Source organism: Vulpes lagopus, chromosome 7 (assembly GCF_018345385.1).
Source record: "Vulpes lagopus strain Blue_001 chromosome 7, ASM1834538v1, whole genome shotgun sequence".
In the NCBI taxonomy this organism is placed as follows: Eukaryota; Metazoa; Chordata; class Mammalia; order Carnivora; family Canidae; genus Vulpes; species Vulpes lagopus.
The window spans coordinates 26,443,112-26,469,516 of record NC_054830.1 but is presented as its reverse complement, the minus strand read 5'-3'; the positions used below and the strand labels follow the sequence as shown (position 1 = coordinate 26,469,516).

At 37.5% G+C, this 26,405-nt stretch overlaps 1 protein-coding gene across 14 annotated transcripts in view; it reads left to right on the top strand.

The window, feature by feature from the left end:
* The window catches only part of CFAP20DC (CFAP20 domain containing), a 241,375-nt gene that overhangs the window by 54,568 nt on the left and 160,402 nt on the right, over window positions 1-26,405 (top strand). Inside the window, exon 3 of one of the 14 annotated variants that reach the window (XM_041762024.1) lies at window positions 23,032-23,101. The exons of the other annotated variants lie outside the window; for them this stretch is intronic. The gene's annotated coding sequence lies outside the window, so the exon portion shown is untranslated. The remainder of the gene's footprint in view (window positions 1-23,031; window positions 23,102-26,405) is intronic. 14 annotated transcript variants of the gene reach the window in all.

Below are 26,405 nucleotides of genomic sequence, written 5' to 3'. Positions count from 1 at the left end.
CTTTAGCCTTCCTATTTTTTTAGACAATTTTAATATTTATATTATTCTGGAAAAATGTCATTTTGTTTCAAATTAAATATCAGAGAGTTATAAAAGTTGAGTTTTATATAGATTTACAGGGAAATAGATACATAGTTTTTTATCCTGTACCATATCTAGACAAAGTTAATATTTTTTAAAAAGATTTTATTTATTCATGTGAGACACAGAGAGAGAGGCAGAGACACAGGCAGAGGGAGAAGCAGGCTACCCACAAGGAGCCTCATGCAGGACTCAATCCTGGACGCTGGGATCACGACCTGAGCCACACTCCCCGCCCCTCCCCCACACTCTCCCACCAGCACGGGCAGTGCCGCGCCCCTCGCTTCCTGCGGCACCTGGCCCCTCACTCCCGCCCCTGGAGGCCAGGCCGTCCCCGCCTCCCCGTGTCTGCCACTGCTGAGCCGACACTTGGTGGGACCACGCGACTGAGAGGCTGAGCGGTGGCTCTGCGTTCCATGGGATTGCCACTCGCCTCATTTCATTGCACTGGTGCATGGAGAGAAACGTTTGTCCTGTTGTCTGTAAACCAAGGAAGCCATCATTAAACTGTCTTATTTCTCCCCCCCCCCCCCCCAAAAAAAAAAAAAAAGACACTCGACTGCTGAGCTACCCAGGAATCCCTAGACAAAGTTAATATTATATTTTTATTTCTAATATTGTATACTTTTCTTAACCAGGCTTTCCAGAAGTTTTCTATTAATCTCTTCAAAGAGTCATATTTTTGCTTTAGCTGATACTCTGAAATTTCTATTTCAGTTATTCTCTTAATTTTTACCTTCTTTCCAACTTGTCAGTATACTATTTTCCTAACTTCTTGAGTTTAATGTTTAACTCAAGAAGCTTAATCTTACTTTTTTAATAAGTAATTTAAGGCTATACATTTAGATCCAAATCAAGTTTTTATATGTAGCACTTATTTAACCTTGGCTAGTTTGGAAGTTATACATTCCATTTCTGTTCTTTTGGGGGTTACCTTTACATTTATAAATTTGTAATCTTCATATTTACCTTAACAAAGTTGAAAATCACAAGCTCATCCCCCTACAAAGCAAGCACCTTATGTATCTTTAACTGCAGTTGCACCCCACTCATCTCACTGTTTCTTCATTTATCTCTCCATTTCGGGTAATTTCCTCAGATCACTAATTCTTTAGTTGTATCTAATATGTTGTTTTGCCTATCTTTTTTTTTTTAATGAAATAAACTTTTTTTTTTTAAAATAAACTTTTTTAAAGTTTTGGAATCCTATTTGGTTCTTTTTCAAATCTGTTATTTATGATATCCTATTTTCCTATTTTATTCTGGTTTTAAACAAAATTTTTAATGGTTTTCAGATTGCTTTATTATCTCAATTTCTAAAGAAGCTCTTATTTCTGATTGTTACATCTGCTGACTCTTCCTGATGGTATTTGATTTCTTTACATTAGTGAGTAACTGGGATATGTGTTTGTCTTCACTGAGGGATGTTTTACCCATGAGAATACCTGTAGCACACAGATTGCTAAAGTATCCCTCTGGAAAAGTTTTGCATTTTCTTTTGGCTACCTCTAGGCTTTTGGCTTCTGGCTCTTTTACTGATATAGGACCAGTTTTTAAATGCCTTTTTTAGCTTGGAATTTCCTTGCCATAAAGGTAGTCTTTAAAGTCTGACTAAACTCACATGCATGGCTTTAAGTCTGAGGTTTTGATTTCTCACAGTAGACTTTTCCTCAGCCCAGAGCCTAGCTAGAGACAAGTGTTTTCATTGCCTGGATCAGTGAGCGAGGGGGACAGTCCTTTCAGGGTCTGACTTTATGCAGGAGTCTCAGTTCTATCTTGTCATCTTAGGTAAACCCAAGACCATGTCTGCTGTCCCCTCATAGGCATTACAGTCCTGGGACCTCTGCCCAAAATTGTATATGTACACACACATGTATTAGGATCTGATCCTTGTGTTTATTTAGGCCAGATCTCTTCTTCCCTTTCCCACCCAACACACTTTGGCATTAACTCATAGCTGATCAGCCCTAGCTTTTATTTCCTTTTCATTTGACACCTCATCAACATACTCTTTCATCATGTAAATTCCACTTTTTTCAGACTGTGTGTTTGTAGTGGGCAGAGAATATTCATTAGCTCAGTCCACCACATTGATAGAATCCTTTACTTTTTAATAAAGGAAGAATAATGGTTACCAAAAATACAGTAATGTAATAATAATAGCCAACAACTGATAGGCCAAATCAGGAGTGAGAGTGAGCTAACTGGGGAAAACTGCCTAAACATTCTTTCATTTAATACCCATTCAGCATGTACTATGTAAGATTCCAGACACTGCTCTAAATCCTGGAGTTACAAAGATAAATAAGATCAGAGTCTTTTCTCTAGGAGTTCATAGTCTATAGGAAGGAAGAATATCGGGGGTTCCTGGGTGGCTCATTCAACCTCTCCCTCTGCCCCTCTCCCTGCTTGTTCTCATTCTCTCTCTCTCTCTCTCCTCCTTCTCTCTCTCAAAAAGTAAATAAAATGTTTTTAAAAAGAGAAAGAAAGAAAGAAAGAAAGAAAGAAAGAAAGAAAGAAAGAAAGAAAGAAAGAAAGAAAGAAAAAGAAAGAAGCATATAGAACAAATGGAACATAGAGAAATGATAACAGAAGCATGTATAATTTCTGTGGAGCCTGTAAGTAAAATCCAGTTCTCTCCCATCTTTGCCTTTTAGAGTTAGAGATACTTGATAAAATAATGTTTCTAAAAGTTGTTAGAAAACAAGTGAGAACTTCTAAAAGGTAGGGAAGACATTTTAGGACAAGAGCAGATACTTGTAAAGGCCATCCCACTGGTGGTACTTCAGTTTGGCCGGAGAATTAGGAGTAAGTAAAGAACTGGTGGCAGAGGAAGCCAGAGAAATAGGCACAGGTTTTCAGACTTGATTCTGTATCAAGTGGTTTGTCGTGTTTATAAATTAGGAAGGTAATGCTGTTAGTTTTGTCTTTCTACGGATGTGTTAAGATGCTGAGAAGAAAGCTAGAAGGCATGAGCCAAGTTAGGAGGCTGTCATAGGCCACTGATGATGGATTTCAGAAAGCATGAGTAGAAGTGAAGAGGAAGGAGGAGTGGATTTCAGCAATGGAGACTCTCAGTGAAGATTTTAGAGTTGGTGTAAACAGAGACCAGAAAGGTGTTAAGTAAACCGAAATTTATTGAGCAGTGACATATGCCAGACATTTTACCAAATTCCCTTACTTAGCTCATGGTACTCTGTAAGACAAGTGATAATTTATAGATGAGAAAACAGCCTCAGTAGCCCAACATCACACCTGTGGGGCTGTAACCCAGGGCTGTCTGGCTCCCAGGCTTGATTCTTTCCACTCCTGCCTCTCTGTAGGGATTTTTTTATTATTATTCTAATCATTTTTTTCCATGGAAGTCTGCCTCATATTGTAGTCTTATAAAGTGAAATGAAGAGCAATTCAAGAGTCTCTAAATAACTATAATTTGAAGCTTCAAATTACTTCTCAACTGTAAGCTAATTAAATCTTGCAAGGCCAGCCCCTCTAAAGTTGAAAACGATTTGGCATCTCTTTCCATGTCATTAGGCTACATCTATCTTCACAGTGTGACGATTCTGCACCTTGCATTTTCTGTTGGTCGACATGTGGTTTGTGGGTCGGTGGGGCAAAGGGTAATAATTATTCCCATCCCCTCTGGTGAAATTTATCAGAAACTAATTCAGAAGCTGTGCTCTCATCACCAAGCTAGTTCACAGTTCAAAAAACAGTGATCATTCAGGGATGTCTGACAAATACGGTGTTACCATAAATTGAAGAACTAGAAAGCCAGTAGCAATTATTGGTGGTTTATCACAGGAGAAGTTCTTTTGGGCTTTCAAAAGAGAGGCTTTATATGAGTAAGTAGAAAAGATCTGATTATAATAAGCAAGATGGAAAACTATGACCAGCTTTCCTACCAACTGGACTCTTCCTTTTTCTACCACCTGAATGCCCAAGCGTTCTTTCCTTTTTTCCCCTTAAATACTAATCGTGAGGACTAAAGGAACACTGAGAGGCAACCATAATGTTCAGAAATAGCCCAAGCTCACTCCTCCTATCATGCCTTACATAGGAGTTAAATTGGATTTCTAGGCAAAGAGTGAGGACAGTGTACATCCTAATGGTTTAGAGGACAGATGCTAGAGCCACACTACCTAGAGCTGAATCTTGGTTCTGATGCTCACTAGCCATGTGATCCTAAGCAAGTTGCTTACTGTCCCTGTGCCTCAGTTTCTTCATCTATAAGGTGGAAATAATAAGACACATCCCATGGGGCTGTTTGAAGATTACAATATAATATAAAGAACTTAGAACAGTGGCTGGCATAGAGTAAGCCCTATGTAAGAGTTTATTATTACTACTATCATTCTTGACATTTATAAGCAGTAACTTCTATTTCAGTGTGTTAGGGTGATTGTTATTAAGCTTAGATAATAAAATGTTTGATTTCTTATTTCCAGTAAGCAAATTTTTGAGTAGAATAAGAATAGACTGTCTCTTTTATGCTTACCCATTACGGTGTTTTGCTCTGATTTTGTAGTGTAAATCTTTCAAATAGAAAAGATTTAAAACTTAACTGTAAGTTCTAAAACTGGTATCTAAATTGAATATGGCTTTTGTGCTTTTAAAAAGTGTATTTTCTTTGTTCAATTGGAAACAATTTAGTGCACCCACATTCCTTCTGGTTTAAGTAATCTAGAAAAAATTTAAATGACTACAAAGGTGGGATTAATCAGATTTGTGATTGGTGAAAGAAAGTTGCAGACAGCTTCCATGTAGCAAGTGTAGCTATTTTAATGGATGTTCCAGACTTGTCCATAGGCCCACCCAGTTGCTGCACTGATGGCCACTTAAACAATTTAATGTCACTAAAATGGTTCTAGTAAAGAATTCTTTAAAAGAAACTGCAATAATTTATCATTTTGAGCTGTCTGAAATACCATCATTACCCTAATGGCCCATGGTTAGAACATTTGTCTTCAAAAAAATTTTTTTTCTCTCCCACTGGCTCTCCTTCTTCTGTTCTGACCCTCTTCTTTCCATCTGTGTATTCCTTTTGCGTGTTTGTTTCAAGTTTTTATTTACATTCTAGTTAGTAAACATATAGTTAATATTAGTTTCAGGAGTGCAATTTAGTGGTTTATCATTTACATACAACACACAGTGCTCATTACATCAAGTGCTTTCTTTAATTTCCATCACCCATTTAACCCATCCCTGCCCACTTACAGTTATCACCTCAGGTTTTTCTCTATAGCTAGGAGTTTCTGTGGTTCGTTAATACCACTAATCAGGCTTAAGTTTCATTCACAGCATCTAGCCTGTACTAGATTTCCTTACCTTACCCTGCTGGCCTTGATTCAAGAAACATCTGTCTTCAAATCTTACCCTTTCTGAGTCGGTTTTGGTAATTTTTAAGTAACCTTTTATTCAAGTTCTGAGGGCTACTTGCTTGTGAGAATAGGGCATCTTGACAAAAGGATCAACAATACAGAGGCTCGGGGGTGAGAGGACTGTGGCACTGACTTTCAGAAGGGATGTGTGCAGTGAGCAGGTCCTTATAGAAGGTGCAACGTGCTGTACCATGTGCCACACTCCTAGCAATGGCAATGGGCAGCATGGTTAAATGTATCACAAAGGCACCACACTTCCTCAGTGATGTCCACAGTAGACAGTGCTAATCAATTGTGGCAACTTTGCAGTCCTTCTTGACAGAACATTCCAGTCACTACCAGTCATTTGACATTGGCACTTAAGATGAAACCTATTTGCCATCTGGGATACAATTTTTGCAAAAAAAAGAAAAATAATAATAATAATAAATAATAAAAATAAAATTTTCTTCAAATGGATTTTTCTTATGTTGATTCTCCATTAAAAAGAAAGAAAACCTGAGAACAAAACATTAAATCTCAACTTTGTGAAGGCATTTCTTTTTTGGGGGGGGGTAGTATGATATGGTTCAGAATATCAGACGTCTCAAGCAAGCCTTTGGCAAGTACTAGATTCAGTCAGTTCATAGCTGATTTTTTTCTCACAAGTGCCTGAAGTACTCAAACTCAGTGCTGGTGCTTAACGTGAGATCAATATACCGTGGATACCAGACTGAGTTGACGTTCTGTTATAGAAGTTCAGAACCTGAATTTCATTCTTGTCATACTGAGAGCCATCCTCTTCTTGTGAAAAGGTGGATAAACAGGAGTAGCCCATTTCTCAGAAGCTTGGATTATTGCTGAAGTACGTGGATAAATGCTTTGTCATAACCTCAGAACAAAACTTAATCAATTACCAGCTAACACATAAAGGACAGAAATGGATTATTTTAGACAATGCTAAGCATTTTCCATATATTATCACATTTGATCCCCATAGCAACTCTACATGGTAAAGCCTACTTTTATTCCTGGGTTAAGATGAGAAAATTGAGAAGAGGTAGCCCAAACTTGCCCAAATACTATAGCTAATAAGTGAGAGAACCATGATTTATGTTCAGATAGTCTGACTGAAAAGCCTGTTCTCTTGACTTCCACATTGCCTTTCCTTCACTTGAATTGCAGGTTTTCTAATTCTCCTTATCTGCAGGTTCATATCATCCAGTCCTTCCTCTTGCTCCAAAGAGGTAAGCCCTTTGCGATCTTACTAGCTAGTAACTTCTAGAGCTTGAGGCTTGGGGAAGGTACCTGGTAAATCATAGCCTCACCACCATCACCAGGATAGTAAAGAACCCCATTTAAAGTTAGGCTTAAAGAATATAGTAGAAATGCTTTAGAAGCTGGGATTAGAGTGGATATTTCAGAGGTAGCCAAGAAGAGGTAGAGATTGATAAGAATTGAAACCCCCAAGGGCACCTGAGTGGCTTAGTGGTTGAGTGTCTGCCTTTGGCTCAGGTCATGATCCCAGAGTCCTGGGATCGAGTCCTGCATCAGGCTCCCTACAGGAAGCCTGCTTCTCCCTCTGCCTCTCTCTGGGTGTCTCTCATGAATAAATAAATAAAATCTTCTAAAATAAAGGATTGAAACCCCAAGGAGTACTTTTCCAGTGAAGCCAGCCATGTTTCTCAAAATGTGGTCATTGGAACCCCTACATTAGAAGTGGTAGAAAGTTCCCAGTCCAGAAATATCTCCCCCATATTGCTTTGTTTTAATTTTACAAAGTCAGATTTTTCTTAACATTCATATATCTGGGAAACTGTGAACTATGTGATCATCAGATTGCTTTCAGTTGAGGAACAGGAATAAGGAAGAGCCTTTGGCTTCTGAAGCTTAGAAAGAAAATGGGAGCATAAAGGTCAGGGGTGAGAGGGTTTTAGAATGCAAAGGGAGTGGGGAAGTCAGAAGGTGGCCTGGCATAAGGACCTTGAGAACCTGAAGGGTCAGAAGGTAGCTGTAAGGGTCCTGATGAACCTGCCTTGTGATCCTCTTTGTTTGGGGTTTGATTTTTTTTATGTTTTATCTCTCCCTGCTCCACCCCAGAATAGAGAGCCTTGTAGACCTTGGTGCTCCCTCACCTATTTCCAGACCCTTTCCTTTTGAGCTCCATTAATTCCAGGGAGGAACCACTCGTGCCTCTCCCCGCGAGGTCCCTGAGAGCATGGCGTCCTCAGGCAAAACTGCACGTAAGTGACAGGCCCCTCTCCTCTCCTTGCATCCATCTTCTCCCACCTCATCCAGGTTATTGTGCAGGTTTCCAGCTGCCCTTGGCAGCAGAGTGGAGTGGGGAGAGACAAAAGGGGAAGCATGAAGCAGCTGGTCCTTGCAAAGGGGAGTGACTGTGACACGGTATCCACTGGTTTTCAAATCCACTGCCTCCTGTCATCCCTCTTCCCTTGTCTTTATCATTCCAGATATCTGATAAGAAGCTATAAAACTTTTACCAGAGAATAAATGATGTCCAGAATTGTGCCATCCCCAAAGTCTTGCCATATGATCACTGTTTGTGACACACAGGATACCCACAATACCAATATGTCACCTACGAGCACAGTGTAGTTTCCTGGCCATGATGAGGGCTCAGTGCTTGCCCAGGATGGCTGATGTCATCTTTTAGAAGTTATTCTGTAGGGGGGCCTGGGTGGCTCCGTGGTTGAGCGTCTGTCTTTGGCTCATGGTGTGATCCCAGTCCCGGGATCGAGTCCCACATCGGGCTCCTTGTGAGGAGCCTGCTTCTCCCTCTGCCTATGTTTCTGCCTCTTTCTCTGTGTCCCTTGTGAATAAATAAATAAAATCTTTTTTAAAAAATAGAGGTTATTCTGTATTTAGTGATTACTCTTGCTTATGGAAAATATTTGCTTCAATGGTTTCACCTCTTTTAATTCCGATTGCAGATCTTCATACATGCACATGGGAGTTTCTAGCTGAAAAAGACTAATTCAGATATTTTGGTCCTATTTAAGTATCAGACAAAAGGAGGGCAGCAGGCGTTCAGTTTAGCAACAGATGACATGAAAGAGGCTAACCTCCTGTTTTCACAAGAACCTTGCAATTAGGTATTAGCCCCACTTTACAGATGAGGCAGCTAATGCTTTGACAGTTCATTACTTGCTGAAGTTTCACAGGTAGTAAGCAACAGAACCCGGATTTAAAGCCAGCTCAGCATACATCCATGGCCAGGGCTCACTCCAGTTGCTCTTTTGGAATGCCAGGTGATGATAGTAATGGCCCCTGTCACATAGACAGCTCTCCTCTGCCAATGCTGCTGCTCTTCCTTCTGCAGGAAGGATGACAGTGTCATCAGGCCTGCTAGCAGCAACTAGCGTGTAGGCAACTTTCTTTTTCAACCACTGTCAGACTTCCATTTTTCCTTGTTTCTCCCCTATTTCCTGGTTCCTGGTGTGTGTTTACTTCCACTTTTACTTTCTTTCAGAATTAGGTATTTCCTGGCTTTCCTCCTCCTGCCAACACTCACAGTTACTTTTAATCTCTGCTAACTGCTTAGATGTTGAAGAGCACCTTGTTGAATGATTCTTAAGTGGAGATAGTCCATTATAAATGCAGTTGCCTTTAAAAATAACGTGGTGTATAAGTGAAGCCAAAGGTTGCTTTTTATAGACTTTCTGCAGAAGCAAATGGGCCCTTGTCATTCATAATGAAGGTTAAAATGCTCTGAAATTTAGGATCAGATGATGCTCCTCTTTCAGAGGAGGTGAGAGAAGGACTTGGATGTTTAAATACATAGTCATGTGGAAGTGTTGTCACCACTGTGGATTGTGCTTTGCAATTGCCATCTTGTTACATCTCAAATATGTTAGCTACAGCCTAGTGTTCTACATTTAAAGCTGCCCCCAGTCCCTTTGTTCCCTTTCTTCAATTAAAAGGAAAAGAAGAAAAGATGTTGAAATGACTAATATTCTAGTACCAGGAGCATGACAGACCAAAACAGGTAATTTTATGCTATTGCTATAGAAACAGGAGTTTAAAAAAAATGAGCATAAACCTTGCTTTTAAATGATTCAGTTATTTTCTTTTAGACCATTGGTGCCATAATAGACATTCTCCTTTTAAATAAACAAGGAAGGGAGCATCTCTTAATGCAGACTTTTACTTTACATAAAGATATTTTTAAAGCTAAATCCATGCCTAATAGAAAAATAAAGATTAAGTGGGTTTTCCTAAATGCTGCCTCAGTTTAGAATTCATGCAGATGTTCCTGGAAGTGCACTGTCTCTGGACACAGTCTTATGATTTTGCTATGTAATTTGGCCAACATTAATTCAGTTAATATTTACTGAGCACCTACTGTATGGCAGGCATCTGCTAAACACATTGCCACCTCCCTCAGATTCTAGAGGAAAAGGCAGAGAAAAGAAAGTACGTAAAATACTTACAAATTGTGGTAAGTACTCTGAAGGAAACAGGCAAAGGCTTAACCAAGGAGATACCTGCTCTTAGGGCATTCAGGATATTTACATTTTAAGACTTAAAGGAGCATGAATAAGTAGCCATGGGAAAAGTGGAAGGAAAAGGGTATCCAGAGAAAGAAAAAGTCTGTGCAAATTCCTTTTATAAGAACACACCAAACGTGAAGCTGGAGAGCAAGAAAGAGGGACAGTGGCATGAATGAGGCTGGCATGTGTGCTGATTTATCTCCCTTCTATCCCTCCAGATCCGTGCACTGCCTTCTCTCATGTGCTCTGTGTCCTGGGTGGTAGATCCCTTCTGTTCCTCCGCATCACATCATATTAATCACCCAGGCTCCCTTGATCTCAAGACTTCTCAGTCAGTGGGAGGAACCAGAAGGAGATCAGAGGACAGGAGGAGAGAATTCAGGGTATTTCTTGCCTTTCCATCTGTAGGACCCATCCTATGACGATCCAGTTTCTCTGGCTCCAGTCCTCCCCTTGCCCCAGGAATGGTAATGACTGCCGATTGTCATTATCTCTCCGTGTCTAAACAACCCTGGTTTGTTCCCCTGACCCTGCCCATACCTCTATAAAGAGTTATTTTGTGAGTCCCTTCATTTAACCCATGTAAAGTGGTTTGTTTCCTTTGAAATCCCAGAGTACAGAGAATGGGACCTGTGAGTGAGGCAGGATCATTTATAGGCCTTGTGAGCTTAGAATTTAGTTTTTGTTCTCAGAGCAGCACGAAGTTACTGAAATAAGATGGAATAATTGATCCCATTTAAGATGCTCACTCTGGCTGCTCACAAGGGTCTTGACTGGGGGATGGAAGAAAAGAATAGGAGCAAGGAGATACCAGCTGGAAAGCTGTGCAGGCAAGACACATGGTCCTTGGACCAGAGTGATAGTATAAGAGTTAGAGAAATGAGTGGATCCAACATAGAAGTGATAGATTTGCTGAGAGGAAATACAGATTAGGAATGACTCTTAAGTTTCTGATTTGAGTGCCTTCAGGGTAGTGGTGAGGATGGGGAATTAGGGTTTTTCTTTTCTTTTTTTTTTAAGTTTTTTTTTTTAAGATTTTATTTATTCATGCAAGACATGAGAAATTCATGCAAGATGGCACTAAACTGCTGAGCCATCCGGCTGCCCAACTAACTGCAATTTAAATAAAAATTTAAAAAAGGAACGCCTGGATGGCTCAGTGGTTGAGCTTTGACCCAGGGCATGATCCTAGAATCCTGGGATCAAGTCCCACATCGGGCTTCCTGCATGGAGCCTGCTTCTCCCTCTGCCTGTGTCTCTGCCTCTCTCTTTCTCTCTCTCTCTCTCTCTGTTCTCTCTCATGAATAAATAAATAAAATCTTTTAAAAGATAAATAAATTCCAGTTAGTTAACAATGTAATATTAGTCTCAGGTGTACAATACAGTGATTGAACAATTCCATATATCACCCGGTGCTCATCCCAACACGTGATCATCATCACCTATGACCTCCCCTCTGCTAACCACCAGTTTGTTCTCTATTGTTTCTTTTGTTCTTCTTCAGTCTGTTTGCCTCTTGATGGGTTTCATTTGCAATGTCTGTGGAATATCCAGGAAAAGTTTCAAGGAAGCAGTTCAGAGTTCAAGGAATGATTCAGGGTTAGAGATTTAAATTGAATTGTCAACACAGAGATAACATTTAAAATCAGAGCAGGGAGTAGAAAATAGTCCACAAGAAAAAGAATTTTTAAGAAAAAGAGAAGAGAACCCAGAAGCTCCCAGATATAAGTCTATAGGAGCTATTTGAATGCATATTTTAATTCCTCCACAAATATTAAATAATATATAAATTGAGCTTTAGGGGTACCTGGGTGGCTCAGTGGTTGAGCATCTGCCTTTGGCTCAGGTCGTGATCCTAGGGTGCTGGCATTGAGTTCCATATCCGACTCCCTATAGGGAGCCTGCTTCTCCCTCTGCCTATGTCTCTGCCTCTCTCTGTGTGTCTCTCATCAATAAATAAATCTTTAAAAATAAATTAATCTAGCTTAAGGAAAAATAAAAATGAAAATAGTGAGTGCTTCAGAAATTAAATGTGAAAATTATAGGTATTATCTTCTCCCAATAAAATAATCTTGATATCTAATTATATATGGTTTTTTTGTATATTTTTTATTGGAGTTCGATTTGCCAGCATATAGTATAACACCCCGTGCTCATCCCGTCAAGTGCCCCCCTCAGTGCCTGTCACCCAGTCACCCCACCCCCCTGCCCACCTCCCCTTCCATTACCCCTTGTTCGTTTCCCAGAGTTAGGAGTCTCTCATGTTCTGTCTCCCTCTCTGATATTTCCCACTCATTTTCTTTCTTCCGCTATAATTATATATGTTTTTTAAAAGAGCAGTAGTTTTGTGCCTTCTGGGTACATCACCTTACTTCTGCTTTGACAATTGGCACAAATATAGCTCATGTGACCACTTTAGTGCTGGAAACTTGTGAATTGACTATAGAACTGAATGAGTTAATTTACTGCTCATTTCTAACCAACAGGATTCAGGTGATGAATTCTATGTGTTGTCTAACTTAATTGGGAAATGTGTTTACATTGAGAGCTTCCAGCCTAATTCAAATGAGGGAAAGCTTTCTAATTTCACCTTTCATTTACTAAAATTTTTTAAGATACAAGAATGTATAAAAATAGCACCAATGTGTTAGCACTAATGCAATCCATAATAACCAAATCTGTTTGCTTTTTACTTCAAAACAATCATTAGGCCCTACAATGAGACATTTCTTGGTGTTTTTCTTTAGTTCCTCTACAAATGATCATCCTCTGACTCCAGGGACCTATAAATTTTAGTATATGGCCTTCCAGCTTGTATATTATAGCACTGAACTGTCATCCATAGCATCCATTAGAATGTTATTGACAAAATGTCCACTCGTATTGAACTAAGCACTCGATAAACCACTATAAGTAAATTGTTGTGCTCTTAGCTCGAAGGATGGTCTATTGATTCCCCACACGAGTATGGGCCTAGCAGCACAAACCTAGCTACAATTCCCTTGTACCTGTAAAATGTTGCATAATGTCTTTTTTGAGGTCCCCAGAAGTAAAGAATTCTTTTAAACATTCTTTTTTATATATTGTTATCTGTGCAGATTATTTTGTTTTATTTCAGATAGTAAACTACTCATCATTGCCTTGTCCTTATGGGCTAAAACTCTTCCATTTATAAATTATATTACATAATAAAAGCAATCCATGCCCATAATAAAACTTTGGAATCATTCTCTAAATGTAACTGCATCTAATACTTTTTTTGTGAGTACCTTCAGAGATTAACTCTGTGTGTGTGTGTGTGTGTGTGTGTGTGTGGTATTACAATCCTTTTTTCCACAAAGAATCATACTATTTATACTTTCTGGTAATCTGTTTGGTGTGGAGACAGAGGGGACTTTCTACTTTTATCTGTCTTGGGAACCCTTCCGTGTTACTACATATTAACGTCTCATTCATTTTAATAGCTGCCATATGTATCATTGCATGGGTATAGCATAGCATTTATGTAAAATTTCCATTTGTTCTTCTGTTATGAGCTTCTATATAAGTGTATCTTTACATACTTGTAAAATCTTCTCCATTTAAAGACATGTGAGATTTTCATGTGAATAAGAGAATATATACATTACCTAAAGGGTCACAATCTCCTACACCTATATTGATACACTCAGGAAAGCAGAGGTGAAAAGGGAGAGAAAATCTGGAGATGTTTAAGGACATTTGACAGATTTCCCCCCTTGTTGGGTACTGTCAAATTTCCACCATGGGTAACTTATAGCAAAATTTTTAAAAAGTTTTTTCAAGACTCTAAATAATCAGAAATTCTCAGTAATCAGAGTTTGTGTAGTATTTTATTTTGATAATTGAGCATCTTATCTGATTTGCGATTTGTGAAAAATATACTTTTGGTGCCAAATATCTTCTTTATAGTGGTCTTCAAAAAGTGAGTGTTTATAATGATTCAATTCAACAGAATAGACAATTATGGAATAAGCAATGCCCTAACTATATGTATAAAAAAAGGTTACAATGCACCAGTGTTTTATTTCCTAAATTCATTGACAATTTATGGCAAGATGTGTTTTGGGGGGATTAGGAGAGTGGGTGGGTGGTATGGGAGTTCCATAATTTGACTTCTCACTTTTATGTTAGAGAACTCTAGTACCCAGGCCATAGTTTTTCTAAGGAAGGTAAATTTTGCTTGAAAACAGATGATTTTGAAGAAAAGAAAAAGAGAAAAGCCAGGAAGTTAGAGCTGACAAATCAATTAAAAGCATACATCTAGGAGTAATATCCTATATTTATCAAGTACTTCACTTTCTGAAGTATTTTCGTGATCATTTTCTTAGCACGATGAATGGACAAATGTTATTATCCCCAATTTACAGTTGAAGGAATTGAGTCTCCAAGAGATTGACTTTACTTCCTGGAATGCTTTGTCTTTAATAATAAAGATACAAATATTACTGCAGTAGTTTCCTAGGGCTGCCAGAACAAATCACCACAAACTGGATGGATTAAAACAACATAAATGTATTATCTCACAGTTCTGGAAGCTGAAAGTCCCAAATCAAGGTGCCAGCAGGGTTAGATCCTTCTGAAAGCACTGAGTGAGAATCTGTACTATGCCCCTTTCTGCTACCTTTTCAGCAGATGCCAGCAATCTTTGGCATTTCTTGGCTTGTAGATGCATCATTCCAATTTCCGCCTTTCTTGCCACATGACATTCTCTTTGTTCAAATATCCCTCTTCTTATTAAGAAGAGTGGTGGTGGGACGCCTGGGTGGCTCAGTGGTTGAGGGTCTGCCTTTGGCTCAAGGCATGATCCCAGGTCCTGGGATCGAGTCCCACATCGGGCTCCCTGCATGGAGCCTGCTTCTCCCTCTGCCTGTGTCTCTGCCTCTCTCTCCATGTCTCTCATGAATAAATAAATAAAATCTTTAAAAAAAAAAAAAAAAAGAATGCCAGTGATTGGATTATAGCCCATTCTAACCCAGTATGACTTTATCTAAATTTTATTCTATCTGCAAAGACCCCATTTCCAAATAAGGTTGCATTTACAGGTACCAGGGATTAAGGCTTGAACATATCTTTCTGGGGAACACAGTTCAACTCAACAATGACTGTGGGTTATTGAATGAATATTTTCATCACCAAAAAAGGTGATGCTTACTCTTTGTACCTTTCTGCTATATTTCCACTTACCCAAAGTCCCATCACCAGTTAGTGATTAAACTAGTAACAGGGATCCCTGGGTGGTGCAGCGGTTTGGCGCCTGCCTTTGGCCCAGGGCGCGATCCTGGAGACCCGGGATCGAATCCCACGTCAGGCTCCCGGTGCATGGAGCCTGCTTCTCCTTCTGCCTGTGTCTCTGCCTCTCTCTCTCTCTCTCTGTGTGACTATCATAAATAAATAAAAAAATTAAAAAAAAATAATAAACTAGTAACAGCTTTTTTTTAAATGGAAATATAATTCATATACCATAAAATTCTCCCTTTAAAGTATGGGATTCAGTGGTTTTGGGTGTATTTCACAGAGTTGTACAGCCATCACCACTGTGTAATTTTAGAATGTTTCATCATCCCCAAAGTACTTGTATACATTAGTAGTTACTCCCAGCTACCCCTAACCCTTTCTTTCCATCTCTAGGGATTTGCTTATTTTGAACATTTCATATAAATGGAACCATATGATATGTGGTCTGTGTGTCTAGCTTCTTTCACTTACTGTAATGTTTCCAAGATTTGTCTATGTTGTAGCATATATCTATTCCCTTTTATGCCTGAGTAATCCATTGTATGGACCTACCATATTTTATTTATTCACCTATCAGTTGATGGACATTTGAGTTGTTTCTGCTTTTTGGCTATTATTAATAATAGCCATGTTTACTGCTGTAAACATTCACATACAAGCTTTTGTGTGGACATAGGGTTGCAATCCCCATGGGTATATACATAGAAATGAAATTGCTGGGTCATAGGAAACTCTACATTTAACTTTTAAGGAACTGCTAAATTGTTTTCAAAGTGATTATACCACTTTATATTCCCATCAGCAATGTCTGTGGGCTCCAATTTCCCCACAGTGCCCTCAGCAGCACTTGTTATTTGTCTTTTTTATTATACCCATCCTGTGGGTATGAAATGGTATCTCGTGGTTTTGATTTTCATATCCCTATTGGTTAATAATGTTGAGTATATTTTCATCTACTTGTTGGCCATTTTTATATCTTCTTTGGAGACATATCTATTCAGATTCTTTGCTAATTTTTAAATGGGGTTATTTCTTTTATTGTTGAATTGTATGAATTCTTTATACATTTTGGACATGACTCTTATCAGATAAATGATTTGTAAAAATTTCCCCCTATTCTATGGCTCTTCTTACTTTCTTGATAGTATCCTATGAAGAACACAAGTTTCTAATTTTTAGAAATGTTTATTCTTTTCTTTTGTTACTTGTGTTTTAAACATCATATCTAAGAAACCATTAGTTAATTGAAGGGCATGAAGATTTTTACCTCTGTGTTTTCCCCTAAGATATTTATGGGTTTAACTTTTATATCTAAGTCTTTGGTCCATTTTAATAAGAAAAGACCCTTATCACAAATCTGATAAAAAGGGAATTTCTTCAATCTGATAAAGGGCATCTATGAAAAACATATAGTTTATCATACTTAATGTTGATAGACTGAAAGCTTTCCCCTTAGGAATCAGAAACAATTCAAAACTGTCTTCTCTCACCATTTCTATTCATCATTATATTGGAGATTCTAGTCAATGCAATAAGGCAAGAAAAAGAAATAATTTAAGGCATCCATATTGAAAGGGGAAAAGTAAAACTGCCTATTTGCAAACAGCATAAATGTCTGTAGAAAAGAAATAAATGAGTTCAGCAAGGTTGAAGAATATGAAAATCAGTATACAAAAATTGGTTGCATCTCTATATACTAGATAGAGTAATCTGAAAATGTTTCCTTAAGGAAACAATTCCACTCACAGTGTCATCAAAAAGAATAAAATGGTTAGGAATAACTTTAACAAAATTAGTGCAAGATTTGTATACTGAAAATTTTTAAATACTGCTGACAAATTAAAGATATAAGTAAATGGATAGTCACTCTTTTGGGACATTAAATACTGTTATGTTGACAGTTCTACCCAAATTTATCTAAAGATTCATTGGATGAATGAATAGTGGATGATTGATTTTTTATTTTGTTTGTGTGTGTGTGTGTGGGGGGGGGCTTTTTTGTAGAAATTAATGAACTGATCCTAAAATTTATATGGAAATTCAAAGGTGAATAGTAAAACAGTTTTGTGAAAAAAACAAAGGTGGAGTACTTATACTTACTGATTTCAAAATTTATTAAAAAGCAATAGTGATCAAGGCAGCATGGTACTGGCATAAAGAAGATAGATCAATGAAGCAGCATACTGAAATAAAACCTTATGTTTATAGTCAATTAATTTTTTTTTTTTTTTACAAAATTGCTAAGGCAATTCAGTGGGTAAAAGAAAAGTCTTTTCAGCAAATGATGTTGTGACATTTGTATGTGTATCCACATACAAAAAAATTAACTTAGAACCTTACCTCACACCATATACCAAAACTAGCTCAAAATAGATTGTAGACCTAAATGTAAGAGTTAAAAATATAAAACTTCCAGGAGAAAATCATGACCCCAGGTTAGACAAAGCATTTGTAGATATAACACCAAAACACAATTAATTAAAAAAATAATAATAAATTGGACTTTATAAAAAGTTAAGAGTTTTGCATTCAAAAGGCACTATTAAGTAAATGAAGACAATCCTCAGACTGGTGAAAATATTTGCAAATTGTATATATGGTATATATTCTGTATCCAGAATATAAAAAGAACTCTTACTGTTTATTAATAAGAAAACATATCACCCAGTTTAAAACTTTGTAAAAGATTTGGATAGGTGTTTCATAGAGGAAGATAGATAAATGGTTAAAAATCACATGATAATATTCTCAATATCACTTGTCATTAAGGAAATGTAAATTAAACCATAATGACTGTTTCCATAATTTGGATATTGTAGATAATGCTGCTATGAACATCAGGATGCGTGTATCCCTTTGATTTAGTATTTTTGTATTCTTTGGGTAAATAACTGGTGGTGCAATTGCTGGATCTTAGGGTAGTTCTATTTTTAACTTTTCCTTAACTCTAGAGAACTGATGGTTACAGGGGCGGAGTGGGGAGGGTGCGTTGGGGGATGAGTTGATAGGTGATAGGAATTATAGAGTGCACTTGTTGGGATGAACACTGGGTGTTTTATGAAATCACTGTATTGTATACCTGAAACGAATATTACACTCTATGTTAACTAACTGGAACTTAAATTAAAACTTTAAAAAAAAATAAAAATAAAACCAAAATGAGATACCACCTAATAGCCACCACGATGGCTGTCTTCTTGAGTATATGCCTAAGAAATGTGAAAACATTATGATCACACATGGAGTTGAATATGAATGTTCTCAGTACCATTATTTAGATTGTCCAAACCTGGAGACAAACTACAATTCCATCAACTCTGTTAGTGAATGAATAAGCAAAATATATATCCATGTATTACAATACTGTTCTGCAATGAAAAAGTAATTATACAGGCTATAGTATGGATGAATATCAAAAACATTATGCTCAGTGAAAGATGTCACAAGCAAAAAATTTATATTTTATATTCCATTTATATGAAACATTCAGAGAAGGCAGATGTTTCCAGACCCAAACCAGATTCATGATAGCCTGGGGATGGGGATGAGAATGGGAATTGACTACAGACAAGTATGCAAGATCTATTTGGATGGTTAGGAATGTTTGACAACCAAGTTCTGGTAATGGTTGCAAAACTCCTTAAATATACTAAAAATGTACACTAAAAATGGTCAATTTTATGTCATATAAATTATACCTCAATAAAGCTGTTTTTAAAAAGGGGGTCAAATGACATTCAGAGAAAGATTCAAAGAGCACCAGTTATTGATGTAAAATCATACACGTGAAATGTGCATTGTATTGAATGCTAATTCTAAAAAGAGGGGCTACCTTATGTTTTAATAAGTATATGAATGCGTCTTAGGTTCAGAATTACTGCTTTTCTTTATAAAGGACAAAAGAATCCTCAATGAATTTAAACTTCTTCAGAAGGGACCCAGGATAAATTGATGGAATAAAATTCCCTGAAGTCATGATGAAGCATAGGAGTGAATGTATAAGGGAGGCCTTCTGCATGGGGTCATCTTCCATATGGCTTTAAATTTCAGTGCACAGCCAAACATCATGGTACATACTTTAATATACTATTTTGCAAACTTATTCTTTTCTTGTAATTTATACATGAAGTTATCTGGTAGCATCACTGAAGGTGCATTCAAATTTGGTCATTTTTAGGTCATGATAAGAAGAGTAGATACCATTTTTGGCTTTAAGAACAAGTAATTCTAATAAGTGAATCTAATCATTAGAAGCCTGACACCAGTTTTGCAAGTTCATTCTAAGTTGAACATTCAGTGGTTGTAAATGATTGTACGTACAGAAGAAAAGTGAATAGGTAATCTAAATAGACAAGTTTATCTACGCTATTGGATGGTTGCTACCATTTACTCAAATACTTGCTGAAGTTGCCATTGTGAAAAAAAATTGTCAATCAAAGATGAAGATATAAAAGCAAATTGGAAATTGAATTGAAAAGTAATTTTACTTTCAAATGGTTTGCAAATGTAGATGTTAAGTTTGGAATGAATGTCGTTAATGACCATAGCTGAGAGAGTTATACACCTGCTGATCACTAGAATATTATAATAAATGAGGTTGATTTTCCTGTTGACTACCCCATTTTTTCTCAACATGGTCTCATTACTTTTTCTATCACATTGCTGACCCTTAGCTATGAATGCTCACTTATGGATAGAAAAACGTATTAACTTATATATGGGGTTTTTTTTTTAAGTATCTCTAAGTTTAAGAGCAGCAATGCCAGTGTTGCTTGTCTTTTTCTGCTTTGTTAGGTCACAGGAGGTTTTAGATGGTGAAAATCAAGCCTGTATTACAACTGAAGAGCTGTTTTACAAGCAGCCTTCCTTACAGCAACTAAATTGTCCCCGAAAAAGCACATGAGCATAATGAAGCTTTTAAGTAGGCACACATATGCATTTATATTCTCTATCTCTCATGAATGACTAATTTTAATTTTTTAAAGTAGCAATTCAGCGTACTTTCAGAACCATTTAAGCTTAGCACATGATTTTGTTTTCCCTCCAAAATCCAACTATTCTTGATTATGAGATAGAGAAGGTTTGCATATTTATTTTTGCAAAGACAGTAGAATAAATTCTCATCATCATTTGAGTGGCTTAGTCTTAATACCTCTGTCCTACTAAACTGGGCACATGAGCTTTTAAAAATTTTTCCAGAGATCAGAACTATGATGGTTAGATTTAACAGATCTTGTGCAGACCAAACCCTGACCTCCACAAGGGCAAAGTCAGGCCATGTACCCATTCTGTGGTTCTTCTTATCAACCTTTACAGCCCAAGTGTGGGGGGCAGGCTACCTTTCTTAATAAATATTTTAGTTAGTAGAAAATTAAAAAGCTAAGAGTACACAGCCACTCAAGTTGATGGTTAGTACTTAGGTAAAGTTTTCTGTGTGCCAGGCATTGTTCTAAACATTTTTCTTATACTCACTTATGTAGGCAGTCCTCACAACAATCCTATGAATACTATTATTTTTCACATTTTATTAATAAACTAAGGTAAAAAGTTTAAATAATATGCCCAGTGTCACAGAGCTAAGAAATGGTGAAGCCAGAATTTGAACACAGTTAAGTGTCTGACTCTTGATTTCAATTCATGTCATGATCTCAGGGTCATGAAATTGAGCCCTATGTCGGGGGCTTCGCACTCATTGTGGTCTGCTTGAGATTCTCTCTCTCCCTCTGCCACCTCTCTGCTCACATTCTATCTCTCTGTGAAATAAATAAACAATCTTTAAAATAATAACAATTGATCACTAAAAAAAAAGTAGCAGGGATCCCTGGGTGGCGCAGCGGTTTGGCGCCTGCCTTTGGCCCAGGGCGCGATCCTGCAGACCGGGATCGAATCCCACATCGGGCTCCCGGTGCATGGAGCCTGCTTCTCCCTCCGCCTGTGTCTCTGCCTCTCTCTCTCTCTCTGTGACTATCATAAATAAATAAAAAATTAAAAAAAAATTAAAAAAAAAAAAAAGTAGCAGTACTCAAAAACTACAGTCAACTCAAGACAACACTGATGATCAATTTGTAATAAACTGCTCTTCCGCCAAACTACAGAAATTTCATTGTGTTTATTCATGTGCATACTGGGAACTTTAACAAATTACCAAATATTTCAAGGCAATCAGATATCTTTGTGGAATTTAGAATGAGAGACTTCTTAAAACTCTAAAATGGGCTTTGGAATACCAAATTCTAGTAACCTTTTTAAACTCAATTAGAATGTTACTAGCAAGTGATAAAACTGAAATACATAGGACCACATGTTATTCACCCATGAAAACAAAGAAAAAGATTTGCATATTTGCGTCAGATTAAGGCCTATAAAATGGACTATAGTTACTGACCTAGAACACAAAAAGGGAATGAAAGAAATTCAGTAATAGAGGTTGAAAAACATGCTGTGGTAAGTCAAAAAAAAAGATGTAATTATTTTTAATTTGGAGATCTGAGATCTTTTCAAAGAGGAGGTGGCATTTCAACCCAAACTGTGATGGATGAATATAATTTCAGTTGGCAGAGTGAGAGAAGGGGCTTTCCAAGGGAAACGCATAAGCAAAGGCATGAAAATACAAAAGGATGGAGTATGTTTAAGTAGCAAGCATGCTGGTATTGTCATTGTGGCAGCCCACTCCAGTGTTCCTCACGGTCCACCTCTGGTGTCAGCTGAGACAGCAGTAGGTGGTTTTGGAGCAAGCTTGCTTGGATAGTGTCGCATATCCAGTGCCATCCAGGACCTTCTTTGATGCTGTGGGAGCCTACTGCTCTACCCACAGACAAGCATAACCTGGAAATACTAGGGTGGTAAGGCCCCCCCGAGGCAACCTTTAACCATTGAGGGTTAGGAGTTAGTGGATATAGGCTGCCATCTCCTATGCTTCAAGTGGACAATTCTGGGAGGTGTTCTGTGCATATCTCCATGGTCCTGGATGTTCTGTTGGAATGGAACCCTGGTGGTCTAAGCAGTGTTGTTAACAGTGCATTTTTATCTTGGCTTTTCCTCTTTTGCTGTCTTATTCTCTCCCTTCCTTCATTCCTATGTCGTGGAATCACCTCTCCTATAAACCACTTTCACCTGTGTGAAAAGCCTCCGCTTTCTCAGCCTCCGCTTTTGAAGGTGTGCTTCCCAAAGAGACTCTACAGCACAACCAGGTAGATGACAGCACAAAAAAAAAAAAAAAAAAAGTGATAGCACAAAGGCTTTAACTGTCAAATAGATTCCCAAGAATCAGAGATCTTAGCCAGTACTGATGCACATGTGAAGCAGAAAGAGATTTGGAACAACCATTGCAGCTCTCTAGTTCGTTCTCAATACACTTTTCCCCAAATTCAACAGATTAATTCTCTCAGCAATACTTGAGAGAACAACACTTGAGGGTATCACTCACTCAAAAGGAATTCTTATACTTTTAGCCTATATGACATTTTCCAAGGAACCATGCCCCATAAGTGCATGGATTCCAAGTTTGTTAACCATAAGCAATCTAGAGAGATCAGATACATCCTTTAAAAAGTCTATTAAGGACTTTCCCTCTAACCAACACCACTAGTATATTTGTCAGAGGTCCGTCATGTTTACAAGGATCTTGACTGGTTACTTTTCTCTTGAAATGAATGCCCTTTTGTAAAGGGATTAAATAGATTGTAGGCCAGTTACTTACCCCTTCCTTCCTAGTAAGCATGAAACCTTTCAAAAACTCTAAGCCGTGCACCTCCATCCTCTGGAATTGTCAGATAGCTTATAAATAATGTACCTTTTATTCTTCTTGCTTTATCTTTTTTTAGATAGCTGCCATATACGAGCTCTGAGACCATGAACAAATGACTTAATGTCTTTGAGCCTCTCACTACATTGGTAAGATGTGATTATTAACCTTTATTTCAAAAAAAGATTGTTGCAAGGAATAAATGAGATAGCATTGGTGAAATTGAGTGGAGGTTCTGGCATCATATGGTAGGGACTTAGATGTTGCTCTTCAATTCCATCCTTTTGTGTTTGTCAGATATAGTCTTGATATCTCCCCCCTCAAGCTCTTGATATCTCATGTTAAGACTCCTCAAAACTAACCCTGCATTTATTCTGCATTTTCACTCCCTGCTGATTATCTCACTGGGTCTCTCTGCAACACCCTAGTTTCAGTCTTGCACTCCTTATATGAAGCCTGACATGAGTAGAGGGTACATTGAGGAATGTGGTGTAAAGTGATAATGGAGTAGTGGCTAAGGGTCAGGTTTTGGAGGTCCTTGAGTAACAAGATAATGAACCTTGGACTTTATTCCTTAGGCTATAGGATGCCAAAGAAATGGGAACTAAGGGGTGACATTCAGTCCCCATGGCTGGTCCACATGAAGAATGGACTGAGAGATAAAAGAGTGGAGACACAGAGATTAGTGTATTCAAAGCAACAAATGACTAAGCATTGTGGTTATAGAAAACCAAGGAAGAAACCGATAAGAAACTACTAGAAAAGTGACTGTGATAGGATCTGACAGCTAATTGGAATAATGAAGCCTAAATGTTTAAAATAGGGAGCCATCAGTGATTCACAGGGTTCCTCAGTAATAACTGAGAAGATTTTAAGTGTATGAAGCCTATGGTGGGACAGTGAAGTGCCCTTCAAGAACATGGAAAACAGAAAGTGGGATTAGCCTGTGACCTTTTCATTGTTAAATAATGGTCCTGAATCAGAGGGTTTTTTGTTTTTAGTTTTTGGGGTTTTTTACAAATTTTTAAAGGAAGAATTTGCTAACAGAATGTGTCTGTTAACAAAAACACACAATTTGTTAACAGAATGTGTTTGTTAACTCACACACACAAAAAGGCAACTATGGGCTCTGTTCATCCAAACACAGTGAAGGATAGGAGTCTTAGCTACCAGATATTAAATATTTTGTTGCAAGGAGCAAAGATTATTCTACTATGGATGTGTATTTAGGCACTGTCTGCCCAAAAGAAAGTCAGCATGTCATTAAGAATGTAAGTATTAGGACAGCCCGGGTGGCTCGGCAGTTTAGCGCCACCTTCAGCCCAGGGCCTGATCCTGGAGACCTGGGATCTAGTCCCACAACAGGCTCCCCGCATGGAGCCTGCTTCTCCCTCTGCCTGTGTCTTTGCCCCCCTCCCCTTTCTCTCTCTCTCTCTCATTAATAAATAAATAAATAAAATCTTAAAAATAATTTAAGTATTAGAATCATTTAGATCTGAGTTTAAATCTGGATTCTGCTAGATGTGTGGCTTTGGGAACTAAAGCTTCAGTTGCCTCATCTGTTAAGTAGAGATAATAATAGGTATCTTATAGGGTTTATGGGAACATTAAGTGATATAATGCATATAGAATACTTAATACAGTATTGGCATATAGAAAATATTTAATAAGTAATTAATATTTAATAATATTACTACCTTTCCTTTGGAGAAAGCATACATGGGGTATGAAAGTATATAAGTCACTTGTTCTGATTATTTGCCAAGGGAAAAAAAAACCTGATGCTTGATAGATTTTTTTTTTCTTTAGATAAATTACCACATTCTAGCAGAGTACACTCATTTTGCTGGCTTTGGATCATCATTTTAGGAGGTTTTACATGAGTTATGATTGTAAGGCACATGTTTGTGACCTATTGGATAATTGGATCTAGACTGGAATCCAGAATTGAGCAGGAGATGGTTTTAAAAGCGAGAGAAGGGGAGAAGAGAAAGGGTACGTAGTTTTCATCAGATGAACAAGAATTGTATTGAAGGTGTTTAGCTGTGGTTCTGTGAGGATGGACACCAAGGTGCTAACATAGCATGAGGCAAGTAGCAGCCATGCAGCATAAACAAATGAAAGAACTTCAGCCTGTTATGGTAGTGACCATACCATCATATCACTGAAATGGCAGTGGATTTTAAAGAGACGAGTTTTATTTAACACTGTGCTACTTACTAGCTGTATTTCCATAGACTAGTAGCTTCCTTAGTTTCTGGATTCTAGTTTCACCTTCTATAAAATGGAGAATGAATATACTGCCTTCAATAAAGGATTTTTGTGAGACTTAATAAGATAATATCTATGAAATGTACTAAAAACAGCTACTTAAGAAAGGTTATTTTTCCTCTACACTTGAAGTATGATTTCTACATCTCAGCTATTTCCATATCTCTAGTACCTTGTATTGTGCTGTTAAGGCATTGACTTAATGCTAGTTGAATATGAATTAATGAAATCAGGAAGAAAATTTGAAGATCTTAAAGTTGGAATAGATGTGTTGGTTATCATAGTGGAATAGGTTTAGGTTTAAATTAAATTTTGCTCACTGGGTAGATAGAGTTATCCAGAATGGTGGCAGAAAATTGTGATCTAGGTGCCAGAATTGCCCAGAAATATGAAAGAATGCCCTAAAGATAAATAAATGATAGGTCCATATTGAGTAGACTTGAGGAAAGTGTTTTTTAACGTCTTAGAAGTTTTTTAAAAATAAGCAATGGAAATCCATGTAGACCATTCACCAGCCATATGCTGAATCATACAATGTCTTATAACATTTTTTTAAAAAGGAAATTGTACAAAGTATGTTCTCTGACCACAATGGAATGAAATTAAAAATCAATAACAATGCAATATATAGAAAAGACTGTACTGTTTGGAAATTAAGTAGCATACATCTAAATAACCCAAGATTCAAAGAAGAAATCATACGGGAAATAAAATATTTCAGACTGATAAAATTATAATGCTACATACCAAAATTTGTGGGAGGCAGCTAACATAATGCTTATAGGAAAGCTTATGTGTTTTAAATATTTATGATAAAGAAGAAAAGTTTAAAATTAATTGTCTAACTTTCCATCCTAATAAACTGGGGAGGGGGGGGAGAACAAATTAAACTCAAAGTAAGTAGAAGCAAAGAAATAAAAATAGAATCAATAATATTGATTAGAGAATTTTTATAAACAGAGAATAGAATAGAGAAACTTTCTAAAGCCAAGAGTTGTTTCTTTAAAAAGATAAACTTAAAAAAATAAAAATAAAATGATAAACTTAATAAACCAAAGCAGATTGATTAATAAAAAGAGAAGGGGATCCCTGCACGGCTCAGTGGTTTAGTGCATGCCTTCGGCCCAGGGCATGATCCTGGAGTCCCGAGATTGAGTCCCACATCAGGCTCCCTGTATGAGC